General features: G+C 47.6%; 1 long non-coding RNA gene across 1 annotated transcript in view; it reads right to left on the bottom strand.

Annotated features, from left to right (window-relative positions):
- Positions 1–20,641: 20,641 nt before the first annotated feature.
- The window catches only part of LOC134471821 (uncharacterized), a 354,989-nt gene continuing 350,464 nt past the window's right edge, over positions 20,642–25,166 (bottom strand). The window contains exon 5 of the long non-coding RNA XR_010041508.1: positions 20,642–22,362. This is a non-coding gene — a long non-coding RNA (uncharacterized LOC134471821). The remainder of the gene's footprint in view (positions 22,363–25,166) is intronic.

The raw sequence follows: 25,166 nt of genomic DNA, 5'->3' as shown, positions 1-25,166 counted from the left end.
AGGGAAGGGAAAGGAAGGGAAGGGAAGGGAAGGGAAGGGAAGGGAAGGAAGGGGACGGAAGGGGACGGAAGTGGAGGGAAGGGAAGGGAAGGGAAGGGAAGGGAAGGGAAGGAAGGGAAGGGAAGGGAAGGGGACGGAAGGGGACGGAAGGGGAGGGAAGGGGAGGGAAGGGAAGGAAGGGAGGGAAGGGGACGGAAGGGGACAGAAGGGGAGGGAAGGGAAGGAAGGGAAGGGAAGGGAAGGAAGGGAAGGGAAGGGGACGGAAGGGGACGGAAGGGGAGGGAAGGGGAGGGAAGGCAAGGAAGGGAATGGAAGGGGACGGAAGGGGACGGAAGGGGAGGGAAGGGAAAGGAAGGGAAGGGAAGGGAAGGGAAGGGAAGGGAAGGGGACGGAAGGGGACGGAAGTGGAGGGAAGGGAAGGAAGGGAAGGGAAGGGAAGGGAAGGGAAGGGAAGGGAAGGGAAGGGAAGGGAAGGGGACGGAAGGGGACGGAAGGGGAGGGAAGGGAAGGGAAGGGAAGGGAAGGGAAGGGAAGGGAAGGGGACGGAAGGGGACGGAAGGGGAGGGAAGGGAAGGGAAGGGAAGGGAAGGGAAGTGAAGGGGACGGAAGGGGACGGAAGGGGAGGGAAGGGAAGGAAGGGAAGGGAAGGGAAGTGAAGGGAAGGGAAGGGAAGGGAAGGCGACGGAAGGGGACGGAAGGGGAGGGAAGGGAAGGAAGGGAAGGGAAGGGAAGGGAAGGGAAGGGAAGGGAAGGGGACGGAAGGGACGGAAGGGGAGGGAAGGGAAGGGAAGGGAAGGGAATGGAAGGGAAGTGAAGGGGACGGAAGGGGACGGAAGGGGAGGGAAGGGAAGGAAGGGGGAAGGGAAGGGAAGGGAAGGGAAGGAAGGAAGGGAAGGGAAAGAAGGGAAGGGAAGGGAAGGGAAGGGAAAGGGGAAGGGAGGGGAAGGGAAGGGAAGGGAAGGGAAGGGAAGGGAAGGGAAGGGGACGGAAGGGGACGGAAGGGGAGGGAAGGGAAGGAAGGGAAGGGAAGGGAAGGGAAGGGAAGGGAAGGGAAGGGAAGGGAAGGGAAGGGAAGGGGACGGAAGGGGACGGAAGGGGAGGGAAGGGAAGGAAGGAAGGGAAGGGAAGGGAAGGGAAGGGAAGGGAAGGGAAGGGGACGGAAGGGGAGGGAAGGGAAAGGAAGGGAAGGGAAGGGAAGGGAAGGGAAGGGAAGGGAAGGGAAGGGGACGGAAGGGGACGGAAGGGGAGGGAAGGGAAAGGAAGGGAAGGGAAGGGAAGGGAAGGGAAGGGAAGGGAAGGGGACGGAAGGGGACGGAAGGGGAGGGAAGGGAAGGAAGGAAGGGAAGGGAAGGGAAGGGAAGGGAAGGAAGGAAGGGAAGGGACGGGAAGGGAAGGGAAGGAAGGGAAGGGAAGGGAAGGGAAGGGAAGGGAAGGGAAGGGAAGGGAAGGGAAGGGAAGGGACGGAAGGGAAGGGAAGGGGACGGAAGGGGACGGAAGTGGAGGGAAGGGAAGGAAGGGAAGGGAAGGGAAGGGAAGGGAAGGGAAGGGAAGGAAGGAAGGGAAGGGAAGGGAAGGAAGGGAAGGGAAGGGAAGGGAAGGGAAGGGGACGGAAGGGGACGGAAGGGGAGGGAAGGGAAGGAAGGGAAGGGAAGGGAAGGGAAGGGAAGGGAAGGAAGGGAAGGGAAGGGAAGGGAAGGGGACGGAAGGGGACGGAAGGGGAGGGAAGGGAAAGGAAGGAAGGGAAGGGAAGGGAAGGGAAGGGAAGGGAAGGGACGGAAGGGGACGGAAGGGGAGGGAAGGGAAGGGGACGGAAGGTGACAGAAGGGGAGGGAAGGGGAGGGAAGGGGAGGGAAGGGAAGGAAGGGAAGGGAAGGGGACGGAAGGGGACGGAAGGGGAGGGAAGGGAAAGGAAGGGAAGGGAAGGGAAGGAAGGGAAGGGAAGGGAAGGGAAGGGAAGGGAAGGGAAGGGGACGGAAGGGGACGGAAGGGGAGGGAAGGGAAAGGAAGGGAAGGGAAGGGAAGGGAAGGGAAGGGAAGGGAAGGAAGGGAAGGGAAGGGGACGGAAGGGGACGGAAGGGGAGGGAAGGGAAAGGAAGGGAAGGGAAGGGAAGGGAAGGGAAGAGAAGGGAAGGGAAGGGAAGGGGACGGAAGGGGAGGGAAGGGAAAGGAAGGGAAGGGAAGGGAAGGGAAGGGAAGGGAAGGGAAGGTAAGGGAAGGGGACGGAAGGGGAGGGAAGGGAAAGGAAGGGAAGGGAAGGGAAGGCAAGGGAAGGGAAGGCAAGGGAAGGGAAGGAAGGGAAGGGAAGGGAAGGGAAGGGAAGGGAAGGAAGGGAAGGGAAGGGAAGGGAAGGGAAGGGGACGGAAGGGGAGGGAAGGGAAAGGAAGGAAGGGAAGGGAAGGGAAGGGAAGGGAAGGGAAGGGAAGGGGACGGAAGGGGAGGGAAGGGAAAGGAAGGGAAGGGAAGGGAAGGGAAGGGGAGGGAAGGGAGGGAAGGGAAGGGAAGGGAAGGGGACGGAAGGGAAGGAAGGGAAGGGAAGGGAAGGGAAGGAAGGGAACGGAAGGGAAGGGAAGGAAGGAAGGGAAGGAAGGGAAGGGAAGGGAAGGAAGGGAAGGGAAGGGAAGGGAGGAAGGGAAGGAAGGGAAGGGAAAGAAGGAAGGGAAGGGAAGGGAAGGGAAGGGGAAGGGAGGGGAAGGGAAGGGAAGGGGAAGGGAAGGGAAGGGAAGGGAAGGGAAGGGGACGGAAGGGGACGGAAGGGGAGGGAAGGGAAGGAAGGGAAGGGAAGGGAAGGGAAGGGAAGGGAAGGAAGGAAGGGAAGGGAAGGAAGGGAAGGGAAGGAAGGGAAGGGAAGGGAAGGGAAGGGGACGGAAGGGAAGGGAAGGGGACGGAAGGGGACGGAAGGGGAGGGAAGGGAAGGAAGGGAAGGGAAGGGAAGGGAATGGAAGGGAAGGAAGGAAGGGAAGGGAAGGGAAGGGAAGGAAGGGAAGGGAAGGGAAGGGAAGGGAAGGGAAGGGAAGGGAAGGGAAGGGAAGGAAGGGGACGGAAGGGGAGGGAAGGGAAGGAAGGGAAGGGAAGGGAAGGGAAGGGAAGGGAAGGGAAGGGGACGGAAGGGGACGGAAGGGGAGGGAAGGGAAGGGGACGGAAGGGGACGGAAGGGGAGGGAAGGGGAGGGAAGGGAGGGAAGGGGAGTGAAGGGGAGGGAAGGGAAGGAAGGGAAGGGAAGGGGACGGAAGAGGAGGGAAGGGAAAGGAAGGGAAGGGAAGGGAAGGGAAGGGAAGGGGACGGAAGGGGACGGAAGGGGAGGGAAGGGAGGGAAGGGAAGGAAGGGAAGGGAAGGGAAGGGAAGGGAAGGGAAGGAAGGGAAGGGAAGGGGACGGAAGGGGACGGAAGGGGAGGGAAGGGGAGGGAAGGGAAGGAAGGGAAGGGAAGGGGACGGAAGGGGACGGAAGGGGAGGGAAGGGAAGGAAGGGAAGGGAAGGGAAGGAAGGGAAGGGAAGGGGACGGAAGGGGACGGAAGGGGAGGGAAGGGAAGGAAGGGAAGGGAAGGAAGGGAAGGGAAGGGAAGGGAAGGGAAGGGGACGGAAGGGGACGGAAGGGAGGGAAAGGAAGGAAGGGAAGGGAAGGGAAGGGAAGGGAAGGGAAGGGAAGGGAAGGGACGAAGGGGACGGAAGGGGAAGGGAAGGAAGGGAAAGGGAAGGGAAGGGGAAGGGAAGGGGAAGGGAAGGGGAGGAAGGGGACGGAAGGGGACGGAAGGGGAAGGGAAGGGAAGGGAAGGGAAGGGAAGGAAGGGAAGGGAAGGGAAGGGGAGGGAAGGGGACGGAAGGGAGGGAAGGGAAGGAAGGGAAGGAAGGGAAGGGAAGGGAAGGGAAGGGAAGGGGACGGAAGGGGACGGAAGGGGAGGGAAGGAAAGGAAGGGAAGGAAGGGAAGGGAAGGGAAGGGAAGGGAAGGGAAGGGAAGGAAGGAAGGGAAGGGAAGGGAAGGGAAGGAAGGGAAGGGAAGGGAATGGAAGGGAAGGGGACGGAAGGGGACGGAAGGGGAGGGGGAAGGGAAGGGGAAGGGAAGGGAAGGGAAGGAAGGGAAGGGAAGGGAAGGGACGGAAGGGGACGGAATGGGACGGAAGGGGAGGGAAGGGAAGGGAAGGGAAGGGAAGGGAAGGGAAGGGAAGGGGACGGAAGGGGACGGAAGGGGAGGGAAGGGAAGGAAGTGAAGGGAAGGGAAGGAAGGGAAGGGAAGGGAAGGGAATGGGACGGAAGGGGACGGAAGGGGAGGGAAGGGAAAGGAAGGGAAGGGAAGGAAGGGAAGGGAAGGGAAGGGAAGGGAAGGGAAGGAAGGGAAGGGAAGGAAGGGGAGGGAAGGAAAGGAAGGGAAGGGAAGGGAAGGGAAGGGAAGGGAAGGGAAGGGAAGGAAGGGAAGGGAAGGGGACGGAAGGGGAGGAAAGGGAAAGGAAGGGAAGGGAAGGGAAGGGAAGGGAAGGGAAGGGAAGGGCACGGAAGGCGACGGAAGGGGAGGGAAGGGAAGGAAGGGAAGGGAAGGGAAGGGAAGGGAAGGAAGGAAGGGAAGGGAAAGAAGGGAAGGGAAGGGAAGGGAAGGGAAAGGGGAAGGGAGGGGAAGGGAAGGGAAGTGGAAGGGAAGGGAGGGGAAGGGAGGGGAAGGGAAGGGAAAGGGGAAGGGAGGGGAAGGGAAGGGAAGGGAAGGGAGGGAAAGAAGGGAAGGGAAGGGAAGGGAAGGGAAGGGGACGGAAAGGGACGGAAGGGGAGGGAAGGGAAGGAAGGGAAGGGAAGGGAAGGGAAGGGAAGGGAAGGGAAGGGAAGGGAAGGGAAGGGGACGGAAGGGGACGGAAGGGAAAGGAAGGAGGGAAGGGAAGGGAAGGGAAGGGAAGGGAAGGAAGGGGACGGAAGGGAAGGGAAGGAAGGGAAGGGAAGGGAAGGGAAGGGAAGGGAAGGGAAGGGAAGGGGACGGAAGGGGAGGGAAGGGAAAGGGAAGGGAAGGGAAGGGAAGGGAAGGGAAGGGAAGGGGACGGAAGGGGACGGAAGGGGAGGGAAGGGAAAGGAAGGGAAGGGAAGGGAAGGGAAAGGAAGTGAAGGGAAGGAAGGGAAGGGAAGGGAAGGGAAGGAAGGGAAGGGAAGGGGACGGAAGGGAGGAAGGGAGGAAGGGAGGGAAGGGAAGGGAAGGGAAGGGAAGGGAAGGGAAGGAAGGGAGGGGACGGAAGGGGAGGGAAGGGAAGGAAGGGAAGGGAAGGGAAGGGAAGGGAAGGGAAGGGAAGGAAGGAAGGGAAGGGAAGGGAAGGGAAGGGAAGGGAAGGGAAGGGAAGGGAAGGAAGGGAAGGGAAGGGAAGGGAAGGGAAGGGAAGGGGAAGGAAGGGAAGGGAAGGGGACAGAAGGGGACAGAAGGGGAGGGAAGGGAAGGAAGGGAAGGGAAGGAAGGGAAGGGAAGGGAAGGGAAGGGAAGGGAAGGAAGGAAGGGAAGGGAAGGGAAGGGAAGGGAAGGAAGGGAAGGGAAGGGAAGGGAAGGGAAGGGACTGGGAAGGGAAGGCGACGGAAGGGGAGGGAAGGGAAAGGAAGGGAAGGGAAGGGAAGGGAAGGGAAGGGAAGGGAAGGGAAGGGGACGGAAGGGGACGGAAGGGGAGGGGAGGGAAGGGGAAGGGGACGGAAGGGGAGGGAAGGGGAGGGAAGGGGAGGGAAGGGGAGGGAAGGGAAGGAAGGGAAGGGAAGGGAGGAGGGGACGGAAGGGGAGGGAAGGAAGGGGAAGGGAAGGAAGGGAAGGGAAGGGACGGAAGGGGAGGAAGGGGAGGGAAGGGGAAGGGAAGGGAAGGGAAGGGAAGGGAAGGGAAGGGAAGGAAGGGAAGGGAGGGAAGGGAAGGGAAGGGAAGGGGACGGAAGGGGAGGGAAGGGGAGGGAAGGGAAGGAAGGGAAGGGAAGGGGACGGAAGGGGACGGAAGGGGAGGGAAGGGAAAGGAAGGGAAGGGAAGGGAAGGGAAGGGAAGGGAGGAAGGGGGACGGAAGTGGAGGGAAGGGAAGGAGGAAGGGAAGGGAAGGGAAGGGAAGGGGACGGAAGGGGACGGAAGGGGAGGGAAGGGAGGAAGGGAAGGGAAGGGAAGGGAAGGGAAGGGAAGGGAAGGGGAGGAAGGGGACGGAAGGGGATGGAAGGGAAGGAAGGGAAGGAAGGGAAGGGAAGGGAAGGGAAGGAAAGGGGACGGAAGGGGAGAGGAGGGAAGGGAAGGAAGGGAAGGAAGGGAAGGGGAAGGAAGGGGACGGAAGGGGAGGGAAGGGAAAGGAAGGGAAGGGAAGGGAAGGGAAGGGAAGGGAGGAAGGGGACGGAAGGGGAGGGAAGGGAAGGAAGGGAAGGGAAGGGAAGGGAAGGGAAGGAGGGGACGGAAGGGGAGGAAGGGGAGGGAAGGGGAAGGGAAGGGAAGGGAAGGAAGGGAAGGGAAGGGAAGGAAGGGAGGAAGGGAAGGAAGGAAGGGAAGGGAAGGGGACGGAAGGGACGGAGGGAAGGGAAAGGAAGGGAAGGGAAGGGAAGGGAAGGGAAGGGAAGGGAAGGGAAGGGGACGGAAGGGGACGGAAGGGGAGGGAAGGGAAAGGAAGGGAAGGGAAGGGAAGGGAAGGGAAGGGAGAAGGGGACGGAAGGGGAGGGAAGGGTGCCTAAAATCAAGAATCCAAATTTTCACTTCAATATTTGAAATAAATGAGAGCAAACCAAACCCAAAGTGAGAAGAAAGGAAGAGAGATAAGAGAAATCAATGAGCTAGAAAGCATAAGAATAAATAGAAAAATATCAGTGGATTAAAAACTGAAGATTTTAAAATTTCTGTAAAAATTGATTGAAGGCAGAAGACACAGTCACCAGTCTCAGAGATAAATGTCAGGATTTTGCTATGTAAAACAGGCATATTTCATGAAAAATACAAAGTGATGACCCAACATGAGAAAGTTCTTTTGAGTTTCAGTAGACCTATTAAATTTATAATTTAAAACTCTCTAACAAAAAATCTTCAGGAATAGCTTCTGTTGGTGAAGTCTATCAAACATTTAAGAAAGAGATAAAGTCTCACAAAGACTTTTTCAAAGTAGAAGATATAAAAACATTTTATAATCCAATATGCTTGGCATGGTCCTCATACTAAATCTAGACGAGGATACCACAAAAAAGAAAGCTGAAAACCAATATCCTTCGTGAATATCAAAGTACATTCTTTAAAATATGAGCACATAAAACAGAGCAATATATAAAAAGAATAACACCACATGCTCAAGTGGGGTTCATTAGAGCACAGTGAGTTGGTATAACATTCCAAAATCAGCCAGTGCAGCTTTCCAGAAAATACAGCCAAAATCTTTTAGATCCTATTAATAGATAGAGCAAAATCATTTGGCAAAACCCAGCACCTCCTCCATTCTTCTGGCTTGATAAAGGGCAGCTGTGGAAACCTAGAGATGATACATTTATTGGTGAAGTCTAAGCCCTTTTCTATGAGAGACGAAAGACAGGAGCTTTGGCTTTCAACACTACTGTTCAACACTACACTTAGAGTCTTAGCTAGCTAGGCCTTCAGGCTAGAGAAAGAAATTAAAATATACCAATTGAAAAAAACAATGGAAATCTCTTAATTCATGGCAACATAATCATATACATTGGATGTCCTAATAAATCTACATTAATACTTAGTATATTGCATTTGAATTATAGGAAACAAGATCAATCTATAAGAAGCAATTGTATATAAGAAAAATAATCATAAATTGAATTTTTACAGTGTATTATAGGACCAAGTACATGCATGCATATATTGGAATATCATAGTGAACACTACCTTAATATATACCATTAATACATGCTAATCAAAAGATAAAAATAAATACTGAAAGGTGAATTTAAATAAACATGTGCAAGTTGTGCTCACTTAAAACTACAAATTTGGCAATGAAAAATTAAAGAAGACTAAAATATATATGTCCATAGATTGCAAGACTCAAAATATTAATTCATCCCAAATTGATGTTATCAGTTCAATGCAACCCAGTCAAATTTCCAGCAAGAATTTTACAAAAAGATATTTGATTCCCAAATGCCTATGAAAACTCTATAAATATAAATGAGGCATACATACTTATGATATAAAGACTATAATTGTACATATAGAATTACACAGCCTGCTTTCAAAACTTACAATAAAGTCATAGTTAGACACAGGAATAAACAAAGGAATCAATAGGAAAGTATTGAAAATGTGAAATATGCACATGTAATATATAATTGATTGTTTTTAAAGACCTTAGTGAATTGAATAGCAAAGTAGTCATCTTCTCAAACAACTGGGGTAGCAATAACTGACCACCACATGGAAGCACATAACCTGAATATCTTCTCACACCGTACATAAAAGCTAATGTTACACTATTGCGGACTTAAGTGAGAAAGCTCAAAATTCTAAAACTTTAAAAGGTGGAGAAAAAGTCTTTGCAGCCTTAGGAAGGCAAAGATTTCTTATGACACAAAACAAAGAGATAATTTATACTTCATCAAAATTAAAAGTTTTTGTTCTTCAAAATATACTGGTACAATAATAATATACCTAGCTAATATATTTGAAATATGTGTATATGACAATGATTTGTATTCAGAATATACTACACTATACTGTTCACTATTTATGTACTCTTGCAACCCCACAATATTAACAAACAATATATTTTTTATTTTATTTTAAAGAGGGTAAAATTAAACAGAACAAAACAGATCATAAGGAGACAATTTTAAGAAACATGGATTTCAAAGCAAGACCACTAGAGATCTTCACTATCATATTGTCTCTTGTTTTCCTCCAAACAGTTGTCCACATCTTCACACACAGTAAATACATACTGAACATTATAGTACTAAACTAATCAGAACAGAGTAATGAAGGCTTTTTAGGTCTTCAAGAACACACAATAGAGGAGTCAACAATGGCTGCCATAATGTCTCTCGTTCTCTTCAAAGTAGCTGTCCATATCTTTATGTAAGCTGAAATTAAATGAAGAGAGTAGACTAGTATCATTCTGAACAGTGAATAATAGTATTGCTAGATTTTATATCATAATGCTACATAATTAGCACTGGGTATCTTAGTGTCTCTTCTTCAGAGTATCTGTTCATTACATTGTGCATTATATAATCTGTTCCCATAAACTGTTTAGAAATTCTCCACATGTGGAAATCTACATGTATACCTATCCTTTCTGCATTATAGGGAAAAACAGATCAAAACAAGACAACAAAACAAATTCCTAGAAAAACATGAAATGAAAAAGACACACAAAACCACAATACTAGGTGATCTACAGTAGTTACTATGCTGTCTCTCATTATTTTCAATAGAATTGTCTACATCATCAAGCATAATATAATTGAACATAGCATTACATAGCAATTTTAATAAAAACACAACATTGGAGATATTGTAGGACTTCAAAAGCAGTTAATAAACAAACCAGAATGAATATCTTATTACATCTTGTCATCTTCAGAGTAGTTGTCTCTACTCTTAGACTTGATACTATTAAGCATACCAAATTTGAATAAAATCAGTCAAGACAAAACAGCAGTCTAACAAACCAGATTCAAATAAGATCAGTCATAGTAAGACAATGTAAGTAATTCAGGGCTTCAGTTTAAGTTAATAGGGAATTAAGGTATTTACCATGGTATATCTTGCTATTTTTGGGATAGCTGTCTGTGCCCACAAATCTAGTATGAGTAGACAGACTGGAACAGAATAAAATCAAAGTAAACAGAGCGATAAGATTAATGTGGCTTTTAAATCCTGATACGCTATTAACAATGTCCTCTGCCTTCCTTTTTTAGACAGTTCCTCCCCTTTCCCTTTCTCAGGGTGCTTTGTATATTTTGGGTCCATCTAGCTCCTTTAGTTTTTAGATTAGCAGGGTAACTCATTATCTATCTAAGTGGTGTGAACCTTTTTACCCCTGAGCTTGATCTTGAGCTGTACTCCTTTAGTTACTAAAGCCACAAGGTTTTCCTTGCTTCTAGCTGAGTATCTCTCCACTGCACAAAAGTGTCGTGACTTTCCAACCTATCTGCAGCTGCTAGAAGAGTTGTCCCTATTTCTCTCTGGTTCCCTGTTACATAGAGCATTGTTTTCTCATCTTTGACTTTCAGTGTATTAACCCTCTTTCAGGTTGAGTATCTTTCCTATTCAGAGCATCTTGATGGATCCTATCTCCTGATCTACTCTGCCAGTGTTTCTTTTTGTTAGTGTATCAAGGCTATCTATATTAGAGATTATAGCCCACCTTCTTTGCCTCATCTCTGCTATTCTATTTTTCTGCTATTATTTGTCCACTTTTATCCTTCAATCCACCATCTGCCCCATTCACTGAGGCCCCTCTGCCACTGTTGCTGGAATCTTGGTATTTTTTTTCTGTCTCTCTCTAGAATGTCCTTCAGTATTTTTTGTAGGGTTGGATCAGTGGCCATGAACTCCCACAGTTCCTCCTTGTCTTGGAAACATCTTGTTTCTCCATTAATTTTGAGAGGGAATTTTTCAGGGTATGTCCATCTGGGTTGGAGGTTATTTTCTTTCAGGACTTGGACTATTTCCCCTCAGGGTCTTCTCGATTTGATAGTTTATGTTGAGAAATCTGTCAACTTTGATGGGTTTTCCTTTATAGGTGATCTGTTTCCTATCTCTGACCACCTTTAATATTCTGTTCTTGTGTTGAATTTCTGGGATCTTGATTACTATATGTCTGGGTGTAGATCTGTTTTAGTTGTAGCTGGCTGGAGTTCTATATGCCTCATATATTCCTTTTCCTATACTTGGGAAGTTTTCCTTAATTATTTCTGTGAACAGCCTTTGTATTTCATTTGTGGTTACTCCTGCTTCTTCACTCACATCTTTTATTCTTAAGTTATAGATCCTCTTGTCGTCTTCTAGCCTTTGAATTGTTACTTCCTGGTTCCTTGTTATTTTTAAGAAGTCTTTTCTTTCACAATCATACATTGTAAATCTATCTTCAAATTTTGAAAGGCTAACTTTAGTTTCTGTCAAGGCATTTTGCTAGCTTTCAATGGAGTTTTTAACTTCCTGGTAATCTCTTTGGATCTGTTACATGTATTCTAGATTTTGTTTATATTCTTCTCTTCTTTTTCTGGGTTCCTCCATTCTTTCATCTGTGTTTTCTTGAGAGGGGCTTAGCATTTCTTTCATTAATATTTTTATATCTTGCTTCACTAGGATTAGAATTTCAGTTTTAAGTCATCTATGAGGTCACAAAGGTATTTCTTTATGTCCACTGATGCTGTGGCTAATGTTGCATGATTGCTGCACTGGTTCTCTTCTGTATTTACCTCTCCTGGACTTATTTTCCCAAGGTCAGTGGCTGGAGGCTTTTTCTTATTTCTTTCTCTTATCATGTTTCTGGTTTCTTTCAGACAGATGTGTGGTGGAGGTATCAGGCCATTTCTGTATTGCCTACAGTTTTTCTGAAGCGTCCTGGCTGGGGAATTGCTGCCCTCTCCAGTTTGCTGTTATCTGAGGTGCACTCAGGGATGATGTGGGCTGGCCCTTCTCCTCTGAGCCAGTCAACCAGCCAGTGCCTTGAGCACACTAGTCTGTGCTATGTGGACATCACAGGTTTAGGACAGTTTCATTCCTGTCTACTGGGTCCCAACCAGGGGCGTGACTCAGCCCAAGCTGATCCCACCAGTCCTCTCTGGGCCAGGGGTGCTGACTGACACCACTGTGATTCCAGGTTCAGGCCCATCCTGCCCCACTCCAATATATCCTCCAGCCGGCCACACCTGCCAGAGGACCCAGTTTCCAGCACTCACCGAGAATTAATGCAGCTCTTCACCTTGGCTCCCTTCCACGCTGTGCTGCATCCTCCAGCCAAGGACCCTGGACTCACCAACTCCTGATTTCTGTGACTGCGACTTCAGACAACTGTGAATCTCCAATTCCAAGGCGCGCTTAGCACAGTGCAGATCAGCCCCAGGAGCATGTCTGGTTCCAGCCTTTCATCCACATTTTTGCTTGCTTGCTTGCTTTTTATTTTTCCTCCATTTCTTCTTGGGTCATGAGAATCCCTCTCCTTTGGTCTGGTCTTCTCCATGTTGTTAAATTCTAGTATCTGAGTTGTTTTTCTCAAAGAGGCTCTCCACACAGCTACCTAGCAAGCCACCATCTTCAGAACTCAAAAACAATATATTTTTTAAATAAGCAAAAGATTTATGAAAACTAAATCTGAAAAAATGTCCTAAACCATCAGTCACCAGCAAATGTAAATTAAAACTAATGCATCTACCAAAAGGGCCCAGATTTTTGCAAGATGGGTTATGTCAAAGGTTGATCAGGATATGGACAACTGGAACTGTCACACTGCTGATAGGAATATACCACTTTGGCAAAAAATCATTAGTTTCCCATAAAATGAAACGTTTGTTTATCACATTCACCACTAATTCCTGTCTGATGCATTTACCCAAGAGAAATGAAAGCACCTTTTTACATGGAAATATGTGACATGAAACATATTGGGAACCTCCCAAAATTCACCAACAGGTGAATAATGTTATATCTACGCTATAGACTATAGTATCTACATTACAGAAATACTACCTCAACTTCCCTCTGCCCCCACAAAAAGAACAAACTTCACACGCCACAGAGTAAGTCTCCAATGTATTATGAGAAACCAATGAGAAAAAAAACTAATCACAAAAAACTTGCAGTTAGATTCCATTTAAACTTCTACAATATGCAAACTCATACGTTCTTTGAAATACTGTACGGAAAATACTTAGCAGTGCTTGAGCTCTATAGTACACTAGGCGGTAAAGAGTAGAGCAAAGGGTAAAGTGTAGTGTATTGTATCAGATTTTATCACATAATTCATTTTGTCTTACACCGACGTGTGACTCAGAATTTCTGGGATTTCTAAAACTTCCACTGCGTTCTCCACAGCATCTTTAGAGTACTATAAATCCTACTACTATAATCTACTCAAATTCTTAAATACCAGATCATATTTATCATCCTATTTTGTTCTATCTTTACTATAGAAGAACTGATAGAGATGCAAAATGGATACACAGGTGACTAATTTCAAGGGCTTAGGGAACGCACAGGGGCAGTTTAACGTAGTCCAGATTTACCTTCTCCCTCAACATTTGGCAGGAGTGAGGTGCTCGGGAAGACCATGGAAAGTGAGAAATTCCCTGACCCAAAGATAGCGAGACACAAGCAGTTACACTCCTGTAAGTTTTAAATCAATATAATAGTTGGTTATCTTCAGGATTTAAGTCATTTCCATTATTCGGGTTTATTTAACAATTTATTTACAGCTTCTAAATTTATTAAAATCTCTTCAACTGTTGACAGGCAACAAGCAGATGGGATTTAGGACTGGTGAATTAAAATCAGTAAACTCACAAATTGAGAGAATGGAGTCAGTCTAAGAACAGACTGCATTGTTGAAGACAAAACCAAAGAGCAACCTTTACACACCAGCATTTTATGCTGCAGAGTTCCAAAACACTGATAAAAACAGTTGGTTGTCCATCTGGCTAAGGTACTTAAAATTAACTTAAAAGCAGACTGCTATTCTAAGGTACTAGTTGCTTTCTATAGATGGCCATTCTTTTCGTATGTAGGCCTCAAAGTCATAAAATGCAGCACTAGAATTTCAGTGATCTTGCTGCTGAAATATCTTCCATAACTCTGCAAGTTACCACTGAATCACTTTAAAGTTGAAACATGCTGTAGGTAATAACTAAGGTGTGCAATTTATGAATTCAGACTATGAAAATGCCAGGTGTTAGACCATAAGATATATATGGCTTCACTTAACAAGTATTTCTTTTTGCACGATGATTCTAGGCTTTTAATAAAGTATTCTAATCAATAGTAAAATGTCTGACCAAAGCCATTAGCTTTGGTATTAGAAGGCTAAAAGGTAATATTATCCCAATTATATCATAGCTGCTAAGATGGCATAAAAGCAATTAGCCTAGAGATATGGTTAAATTATTTAAATTGTTACCTTGAACAAACCAGGAGGCAGACATACCAGTTTCCAGTATTAAACTCCCTGTATACCTGCATAACAGAGGTACAGCTGATTGGTAAGTCTTTGGGGTATCTTTTTCTTCTCCCTAAACACGCAAGTCTATTATTGTTTTCATGGACTCGCAGGCCAGAGGTATCCCAGCAGAGCAGCACCATGTCCTCCACAGCCACCAGGTTTCTAGGAGAGTCGTCCTCCTGCTGCCACTCAAGGCTGACAGCATTCATCAAGACTTCCATGGACCCCTCTACACTCACAGCCAATGCTGCTGTTGGATTGAGGCTACAAAACTGGGTTCTGGCCAACTGAATAGGAGCAAAAATGATAAGCCACATGGAACCTTTCACAGAGGGATTTGCCCCCTTCTGTGACAATGGGAGAAATCACAGTATCGCTATTCAAAGCTGCCTGGGATGCAGGACCTCCTGCTTGGAGGAGAAACAAAAGAAACCTCCAAGGCACACAAGGTATTATTGCTTTAGAAAGGCAGTCTCATCCTCACATCACTGCTGTGATGTCATTAGGCCTTCAGAATTTATTTATCATTGCAGTACAGCCTGAAAGTCCCTGACTGTGACACTAACAGCCAGGCCCTTCCCATTTTAACTATGACACGGCAGACAGTACTCTTGCTTTATTTAATGCCTGATACATCCCTGAGAGATTTGTGTTATGAAGAACATTGTTTAATATTTGAGTGACACGAGGACTCAAATGTCTAAGAGTAATTTTAACCCATTTCAAAAATGTAGCATAATGTAACCCTGCATCAGTGCAATACTTTTAGCTTTTCCCATAATGCTTTTGGTAAGCATCTTTGCCACAGCTCTGGAATTCTTTTTTAAGTGTGTAAAATCCCAGCTCTACAATGGAGCAAAGTGGATAGCAGCAGGATTTTAAGTGCAGTGTCCAGCATCCCAGCCAGTGAGCCTCAGAAACAAGGCCAGCTGCTGCCTTCGGTCCTCCTGTAATCAAGAAACGCTTTGAGCTTTCAACCTTGTTGCAGAATTGCACAGGCTCCACTTTTAATAATCTTTCTCCAGTGCATTCCTGACTTATTGCCTCCCCGGCTCCCAGCGCTCTTATTTGTATGCAGCCTCATTCCAGCTGCACGGCCCAGTGTTTATGCTACGTTTACTGTGTTGTCTCCTAACCAGAGTCCATTATCTGCTGCAACAAGACGGATGTTCAGGAATAACACACATCTTGCCAGTGGCTACCAGACTAGTGGAGCCCGTCACAGGGGCTAAGATGTATCTCTGCTGCCAGGAGTAGCCTGCTGTGTTCAGGTGAGCATCGCCTCTGGTACAGAACTGGCCCCAACAGCGGGAGAGACACTGGAAGGCTGAGAGCATGTGACTCCTTCCAGGGAGCCACGCCGAGAACCTTTCCAAAGCCTCACTTCCAGGCTGCTTTGCCCTCTAACCAGGAGCCAGAGCTCAGGGCGGACGGCCCCACTCACAGCTGCTGAACAGACTCTGTCAGGGAGGTTGCATTTGTAGTCAAATTGGCTTAAAATAAGAAAGACCTCCCAGAGGCGGCTGGAAAGCCCTTGACCTACCTGGAGTATGTAACACGGCTCAAAGTCAGACCCAAAAGCTGTTCACCACTGGATGCTTAGCTCACCCATCTGGCCAGTTTCCAGTAATAACAAATGGGGGGACACGGAGGGGATAGAAAACCTGGGGGAAAGGTCTGAGTGCTGGAGATCTCTGTTCCCCAAGAATCACAGCATAGTACGAGCCCCCCCCCCCCATCCCTTAGACCCTGTATTTCAGACAACTGCAGAAGCTGGTGAAACGTAGATACAGCACAGATGCTTCTGGCTGTGAAGTCAGAGAATTATGTTTCAAGCTCCAAATCGGTATTTAATAGGTGGATGACTTAGGTCAAGCCATTTAACCTTGCTGTGGCATGCTTTCCTCCTCTATAGAATAGAGAATAACCTCCCTTGCTGAGTTGTTTAAGGCTTTGGAATTAGGCATCTGAATGTGCGTGGACAGTACACCACGGGGGTAGGCGGGGCTAGGATGGGCCTCTGTGAGGAAATGATTTGCACTCTTGCTCTGATCCATCTCTCACCATCCTGATGAAGATTCTCGGTGCAGAACCAATCACTAAGAGCAAAGAGGACTCCTTTATTCAGAACAGAAATCCAGCCCAGCGCAGTGCCTAACACTCAGCATGCATCCACTGAATTAAACTGCAATGAATTGCACCCAGAATTTCACTTCCATGGGCAACTTCCCTGGTGTGCTTCACTGGTTCCTATATTCCTCTGAAATTAAGCTTGGCTTACTCCTGACTAGAGTTTCTGGGTATTTTATTTGTGTATGGAGAATTTTGTCTTTGGTCATGTGTTTTCACAAAACTGTATTAATACCATGGTTCAATTTCTACAAGTCGAGAGCAATTTTTACAAGTCGAGAGATTTTTTTCAATGTGCCACACATTTTGGGCTGGTCTTCTGGAAACAGCGGTCCCACAGACACACAGAAAGCCTGTCATCATAGTGCTGTCAGAGGGGCAGTCCCTTAGTGCTGCGGGCACTGGTGTTGTGGAGCTAACTCTGTGACAGAATCTTAATATTAGAGGGGAACTTAGAGGTCATCTATCCTACCCCACTCCAGGCAGCATCTGCCAGCTCCCATCAGGGAACCTGTGAACAGCTCTGTCTCCACAGGCTCTGGCACCAACCCCAGCCCACACTGCCAGGCCGTGGGGCAGCAGCTGCCCACAGCTGAGGGAGGGCTCAAAGGTCTGTGAAGACAGTGCTGACCACTACACACTGTGAGGCTCTGTCTGATTGTTCCCATTACACGAAATTAAACACGAATGTCCAAGATTTATGGCCTCACCTATGTTTTTATGGTATAGAGCCCTAAAATGTACATCTTACATACAAGCATCCAGAGACCTAAATGGAGTTATACTCACCTTAAGGACAAGTACTAGGCACAGAGCACGGTGCAGTTCAGACAAGCCTTTACTTGTGGAAGTCAAATATTCATTGTGTTAAGGAATGTTTGCATAGTGATTAACCTGCTTAATGATTTGCTGTCCACTTGCTTTGTGAAAATGTGTCTTCGGGCATGCACTAGAAGGACCTCTTTGATATCCTTGGGAGAGAGGGAGTCCAAAGTGAGGGAGTTTTAGACCCAATCCACACTGTGACCCAGAGGATACACAAGTCTGAGCCTTCAGTGGCTGGAGTTCACCCTCACCCTCCACCATTAGGCTTGGGTTACAACTATTCCCTTATCTGTGTGTCTAAAATGTGTATTTGCATTTTAAATCAGTGTTGTGTCCTTAAGTCACATTTTGATAGCCACAAAGTAGTTAAATTCAGAATGTTCCCTCTGAACTGAACAGTAAATAGTTTATTTTTCAAACAGCATGATTTCTTGAAGCTTTTATTCTGTGCCATCAGTGAGTTAAGAAAGCTGTCAAGTTTTGGAAATTCATGGAGAAATGTGAAGTGGCCTTTGTAAGCTCCGGAGGAACCCTCTGAGGCCTGACATTCTAAGTGTGATGGCTTTATTTACATATATATTGTCCTTCCAGGGATGTGCTGGAGGTTTGGATCTGGGATTACTGGGTGGAAACCGCTTTGGCTGTCATAAGGAGCCTGGTCACCCTCATTTTTCTACCTGCCTCTCATTCCCTCCCTCGCTCCCTCCCTCATTCATTCCTCCAGAGTTTATTATTTTTGTAACTGGCTGCGTTGGTCTCCTATCATTGTGAGGTCAGGAGCCACAGCGGCTAAAAGCAGAATCCAGATACTAATGTAAATGAACATGTATTCTCAGCAATTTCTATCTCACCCAGAGAATTTTCAATCAAATCAAGACACTGTACCAGCTCTGCACTGGTTTTAAGCAGTAGAAATCTGGACGCCTTCTCAAGAAAAGCACCCTGCCTGTAGCCTTATGCTACACATTGGCTTTGCCCTTTCCCTCCCCTCTCCTTGGCTTGAGTTTCCAGGACTTGGCTCGTTAATTCTGGCTAAGATGTCAAGTAAAGCTTCAGAAGCAGGGATAAAATGGGGACAAACCAGGAGAGGAGGGCAGAGAGTTTCAGTGAACGTGACCACCGGAGAGAAGTTCTATGTGTATTCAGCGTGCCCCATGCCTACCTTGTGAAGCCTGGAAGCCAACCTTAGGTGCAAAGCCCCCTTCTCTCCCTTTCTATGCCATCCAGGCTGCAAGCCAGTGCCTCCCACACCTAGGATGGGTCTTCCCTCTTCAGTAAATCCATTCTGCACACACACTCACATGGTGCTCAGCCAATCAGCTAGCTATTTCTTATCCAAGTTGTCACCACAGTTAACTACTACACTGAGCTTCAATGATGTCACAGACGCTACACTAAGAGTACACATGCGTCATCCCATGGGATGCACATGACCTCCTGAGAGCATAGAACAGCATCTTCCTTTTGTAGGTGGTGAAGGACATGGCTTATATCAGCCACCCAAATCCTCCATCAGTCAGTGAGTCTCTGCATTGGGATACAAAGCACCTCCTCAACCAGGCTCTCCCTTGGTCAGTTGCTGTGTTAGAGAAAAGTTAAGAATGGAGTTTAAAACATAACAGAAGTTTTTTACCATTTTATAAACCCAAAGAGGAGCCGAGCCCCACAGATGACTTCAGGGCTGAGAGACAACGCTGGTGCTGGAGCTCAGGAGGATGAAAACAAAAGCTACTTATGAGCACACTGAGGTTCTGCTTTTCCTGCTACGAGAAAAGTGATTTCTGCTTCCCCAAACTCTTCACCTGCTCTTTCCCGGGGCTGCCTTCCCCACAGAGCAGCAAACCAGTATTAAAGGACAGAGGGGCAACACTTCTGAAGACCCTGCCTTATAACCTGAGCAACCTGGAGGCCATCCTCCATACGTGGGGGACTCCGAGCAGGCATGGAGTTACTCACATTTTTGCCCTGATTTTAATGGGAAGCGGAACACGACTGTCGTGCAAAAAGTCATCTACTGCAGATCTAGAGCCTTGCAGTATTCTCTGACCCCGCGGAAGGCATGGAGCTTTACTGACTTTAAAATGAATCTTTACAATTATGCTGGAATCAATGAACTCAAGGATCCAAATAGTCAAATAACAGAGCAGGTTTTGTAAGTGGTTCTTTGCTGTGAGCATCAAATGATAATGAGGTGTCTGTCTTCAGATGGTTTCTTAACCACCTGGCAGGGTGTATCTGCAGAATCCCCATCATACTTAAGCGACTGTTTCTCTGGAGACAAAACTGGAAAGCAAAGCTTACAGAGGAGTTACAAGTTCCTAGAGGCTGGCTGGCTGTTACAGATTACCGATATTCCAATCCCACCAAGTTTGGGCCTCATTTTAACTCAGCCGCCCCAATTAATGGCTGTGTTTGTTAAGTTGTTTAGGAGTAGCTCTTCTTTAAGCTAAGACAGATTCAATTACCCCTGAGATGCACTATTCCAAAATCAATGAGGACCTGTGACATATTTATAGGCAATTCATTGGGAGAGAAAGAAATTTTTTAATCTTCTTGGCTGGGTATGGAATATTAGCTTTCTTCAACTCATTAATTATTGCCACTAAATGAGTGCTTACTATCTGCAGTATACTAATCTAAGTGCCAGGGGGAAAATAACACAAATGTTCCAGATCTTCTGTGAATATAAGATTATAAGTACAATCTTGCGAAGGGTAAGACTCATGGGAAAGAGAACTGTGACTGAACAGCAGTAGGTGAGAACTGAAGTAATAATAATAAAGTGCTTATCTATATATATATATATGAAATATAATATTTATTATATAAATATGATCAGTGTGAACCACTGCTGTTCTAGGTATCTAAATACGGCTATGTGTTTAACCGTTTTAGAAGCCTTCAATGTACCTGCAATTTTTTCTTTTCTTTTTATTGTTATTTATTTATTTTGTAGCTACAAGAAAGCATAGGCTATGGAAATTGAGTAATTTGCACAAGGTCATAAGACTAGCAAGGGACGGTGTGCATTTTGCTCTAGGTTTCCAGCACCCGCCCTTTGTGACTGTACCAGCGTAGTGCAGAGCCCATCAATTCCTGCATGGTACTGCAGATCCACGAAGGCTTCATGTAGAAACTCAGCATGTCTTGCAAGATGAGCTAAGATTTCCAGGGGTAAGGAAGAGGAGAACAGACTGCGTCGATGGGATGGACCCATGATCCCAGTGGTGGGCTAGCTCTGCTCAGAGCTGAGGGGAAGGCAGGATGGTAAAGTGGGTGTAGACAGCCCTGGAGCCACACTGCCCAGCTCAGAACCTTGACACTAGTACTTCTTAGCTCTGTGACTTTAGAGAAGCTCCCTAACCTCTCTGCTGTCCTCAGCTTCTTATTATAAAATGTGCATTAAAATGCACCAGGGTAAATTGGTGAATATTTATAAACCACTTAGAAAAGCCCTGACAGACAGAAGTGTCATATGAAGCCTTCTGAAGTTAGTAAATGTAAATTTAAAGGCACTGAGAGATAGACCTGGGGAAAAAGCTAAATGATCTTTAACTGTGTCTTACTTTTTTCATTGCTGAGACAAAATACCCCACACCCAAAGTTAAACAGGGAAAAGTTTATTTAGCTCATAGGTCATAGAATTTTCTGCCTAGAGTTGTCCTGCTCCAAAGCACATGGCAGGGGGGCATCACAGAGAAGAGAAACAGTTCAGGTGAAGATAGCAAAAGAGACAAGGGACCTCAACAGAGACTTTTTGCCCCTTTTATCTTATGCAGACTTAGGGCAGGAGCACTCACAGCCCTAATCCTAGTGCCCTTGAGCCTAGCATTGCACCAGGAATCAGTCCCATCCTCACACACTCTAGATGCAGCCACCTCTTAAACAGCCCCTCCTGTGACCCCATGAGGCTTGGAAAGTCCATAGCAAACCACCTTCACCTTCAAGGGCCATCTCCTCCATATCCCAGCATATTCATTGCTTGGGGATGGAATCTGACGACAACTCCTTGCCAAATTCCATTATAGAAGACAACAATGCTGCCACTGACATCAAGATAACCAGAGCACGGGTGTGCAGAGCTCTGTTTAGTCAGTAATTTGAAAGAAAAGAAGGATCATAGGCAGTTAGAATGCTTCCAAGTGGAACTGGTCACACTGACAGCCTGAAGCTGTATCAGGCTCAGGGCTGGCTGTGGGACAGTGCGGATGTGGCTGATTCTAGCACTCGGAGCTCTCCTGGGACACGGGGAGTGAGTCAAGAGGGTCAGGAGTCCTTACTAGCTCATTAGTGCTATCTAGATTAAAAGAGAGATTCCCAAATCCCAGGAGGTAGCTCACTGCTTGGAACAAAACCTGATGCATTAACATCCTAGTATTCCAAAATGATCCCTGAAGCCCTGCAGTTACACTGATGAAATGTGATTCATACTGAGACTGGTACTGCCAGGGTCCCAGCTGGGGAGGCAGCCCAGCAAGGGAATAATTAAACATCCGATAATGTTCTCTATTTTTGAGCCTCTTGATTACATGGGAGAAGAGTAGCTCAAGAGTCCCGGGCACTCCTGATCTCTGCCCCAAGTGGACCTCAGACCTAGTTTTTGCCACAAAAGACCAAGCTCTAGGCAGGCCAGCAGGCTTCGGTAAGCACCCCAGAGGCTACTCCAAAGCCAAGGCTCCCTGAGCTCCCTGCCTGAGACCCAAGGATTAGCCTGGTTCCAAGTTCCAAAGCTGCCATGGTTTCTTTGTAGGGGAAGTGTTCGCGAGGGGCACAATGGGCTGAGAACATGCTGGTGGAGTAAGGAGGAGAAACAGACGGTGCATCATTCAACAAAAACACCCTTACACCCAGTTTGGAAGTCATCTCCGTCTCAGGAACACTGGGAGCTGGGTTTTGCCCTGCACGTTCCACCCCACCCTGTGGTCCCACTGTAGTCCAGAGGACTTTACGAAGAACCAGATTGATGGCACTGTCCCTGCAGTCAGACAGACCCGCGTTGTACGCAGAGCTCTGTGCACTGAACAGTGCAATCTGGGTGTTCATTAGTTTCCCACCCAGGGTGAGTTCCATTAGAGATCAGGCGACTGCTACTCTCACAGTGAGTCAGCGTCTGAGCCTGGACACGCTAACTGTCAGAAGGAACGGTCCTCCACGCAGTCGGCGATGGCGCAGCACAGCACACTTCATTGCTTTCCTGTCTTATCACCGTTGGCTTCGGGTGAGGGGCCTCTCCAGGTAGTAAGGGATCCTCTGTGCTCCTCAGGTACAGCGGCTCTTGTGTCTCCTAGGATTTCTGCACCTCACATCGATTGGTCTCTTTCCCTCCTTTGGTAGAGAAGAGTAAAAGGAAAGTGTTAGGCGCCAGCTCGGATAAAGACTCACATCCCTCGTGCACATGTTTTACTGGCACGTGGTCCTGCTCATAAATGGATAAAATTTCTATGGGAAGGCAGGAAATGGAGTCCCTCTCCACATACACAAGACAAGGTATTAACAGGGCCACTGCCAGGGCCTTCAGGGAAGGAACAGTGGCTAAACTGTCTGAGCCCTTCCGCCATCTCTCGAGTTAGAAGTGACCTCAGAGGCTTTTCAGTTACCATCTTGCAGTTGAGCAAAGCAGAGATGAATGCACAGTCATTGCTTGGGAAACACGGGGTGGGGCGGGTTGATCTTAAATGGAACCAGCAGGAAACAGTCTCGTGGTGGCAGCTTGGACCCAGCATCCAGAGCTAAGAGCGCTGATGCTACCTAGGGACAGTGACTCCAGTGAAGGGAGGGAACAAGGGTCTGTATATGCCCACATCTCTGCGTCGGTCATGCTGTTGGGTCTATCTCCTGTAGGTCATGCTGTTGGGTGTATCTCCTGTAGGGTATCTGAACTACTTCTGCTGTGTGTCAGGTACATTTGACAGTCACCTAACTTGGATTCGCCAAACTGTACTTGGAAAATACCATCTGAAATACAAATAAATACCACTTTCTAATGAGTTCACTGTTGCTCCTTTTATATGTCATTCAGAGGCATCTAATCTCACAATTTAAAACAAACACCAAATCACGTTCAATACTAAATCCATGTGTATGCTTTTTCTGTGGCCAGAGTCTTCTGAGTAGAGTGGACTTTGGAACTCATCGCCTTCCTCTTCCACCTGCCTGAAAAGACTTCAACTCTTCAGAGAGCCCATGTCTTGGCCCTTGGACCTCAGAAAAGGATGAAAGGCAGAACATCAGAAGTGGCAAGTGCCCGGGCTGTTTGAGTGGGCTGAGATTCGGTGAGGAGAGATGACTGGGATTGCCAGAGCGAGCAACAAGAACCCATGGCCCTGGCCCTGACTCCTCCTGGACTGTCCCTGTTTCAGATTCTCGCTCTCCCCAGCATCCCCTGTATTAGGCAGCTAAGGCTGGCAAGAGAAAACAGCAAAGACTATGGATTACACAACAGAAGTTTATGTTCTCACAGCTCTGGAGGCTGAAAGTCCAAGCTGAATGTGCCAGCAGGGCTGAATTGTGGTGAAACTTCTCTTGTGGGTTTACAGCACCTTCTCACCATGTTCTCACATGGCCTCTTCTTTGTGTGCAGAGAGAAAGAGACAGAGACAGAGAGACAGAGACAGAGAAAAAGAACTCTGCTCTCTTCCTGTTTTTGAAGTTCATCAGTCTTATCATATTAGAGCCTGTGCCTAAGACCTCACAAACCTGAGTGACCTCCTTGGAAGCCCCATTTCTACGTCCAGTCTCAAGGATTTTAATGCATGCATTTGCAGGTGCACAACTGAGTTCACAACTGTCCCTTCCGCCTGAGCACCCCCATAAGTCCTCATGTGCAGTGGGGAACTGTGTGGAGCTGGTCACCACCACACAGGCCTGGGACCCACATGTTGTCACTCAGTGGTCACTGTCAGAGAGTTCCTGATTCTTCTTTCCTCCTCTCAGATGCAACCCTAAGCTCTGGACTGTGCCAAAGTCTCCTGTAAGGACATTATGCTCTGGGTACATCTGGGTACTATGCCTGTGTCCTTGTCGTCTAGTCTACTTTCTTCAAGGATCTGAGCATAGGAAACTGGCACCAAATTGGACTTCTGTGCTCTGATCTCACTTGTCACCTGATGGAGACCTGTGCTGATGTTGATTGACATCTGCTTCAGAAGCAGCAAGGTTCTCCTCTTCCTGTGGGCAGAAATGGAAAGAGGAGACCTGGATCCTGAGGTCTCTGAGGAATGTGGAGCCTGCTCATGGACCATGTGAAAGGCAGGACTGCATTTCCTTAGTTTGAGATCAGTCCAGGACTACAGGTAGGAGGCAGGCGAGGAGGGAACTCAGAGGATGGTAGCTCTCTGCTTCCTGTGCCACCATCTAATCCATGTGACTCTGGGCACATGAGAGCTGCTGTCTGACCCTGGGTTCCCCATCCTGATGCCTGGGATGCATGGAGTCTCTGTCCCCTTCAGTCCTGGTGTCCCTTTTCATGCCAACCTACCCTCTAATGCCTTTCTCTCTTCCTTTCCTATTCTGAGAGGCTCCTAACAGTCTACGTAGATTCCTCGGGAGCCTCCAATCAGACTCCTCCTCGAGATTTCCCTGGATCAAACTGCACCCCACATCCCTTCTTGTCAAAGTCCTGCCTCATTTTCCAGCTCCAGGAAGATGGATGTTCAGCATTTGCACTGAGGGAATGGAGTATTTCTTCTAGGAAGTTAATAAGATTGTATATTTTAGCCTCAGGGACTAGAGAGGGGGAAGAAAAATTCCCTGAAACAACATGTCTCTTGTTTAATAAAGTTTTATTATTATTATATATGAGTGTGTGGGAAAGAGAAATCTATATCCTTTCTTTGCCATCACAGCTTTATTGGTTCTGAGCTTAAAAAATCAGTTTGGTGACTAACAGAATAAAGAACTGACTGACCGGTGATTTTTAATGTTTGGATCTTCCAGGAAGCAATCTAATAGAATAAGAACTTATTGGAAAGTGTAGACGATGTGAAATGAGACAGGCTGCAGGGCTGGCTGGCCCACACCTCAGGAAGGACAGACAGGGCTGTGGGGGGCTACTCAGTGCCGCCAGCCCAGGTCCCAGCAGCACCCACACTGGGGTGGGGGTGGGGCACCATGAGGAAGATGGTTCCTTT

Source organism: Cavia porcellus, unplaced genomic scaffold, assembly GCF_034190915.1.
Source record: "Cavia porcellus strain 051 isolate PalLab524CR breed Dunkin Hartley unplaced genomic scaffold, mCavPor4.1 scaffold_1, whole genome shotgun sequence".
In the NCBI taxonomy this organism is placed as follows: Eukaryota; Metazoa; Chordata; class Mammalia; order Rodentia; family Caviidae; genus Cavia; species Cavia porcellus.
The sequence above is the reverse complement of the archived record's forward strand: the minus strand, read 5'-3'. Positions and strand labels throughout refer to the sequence as shown.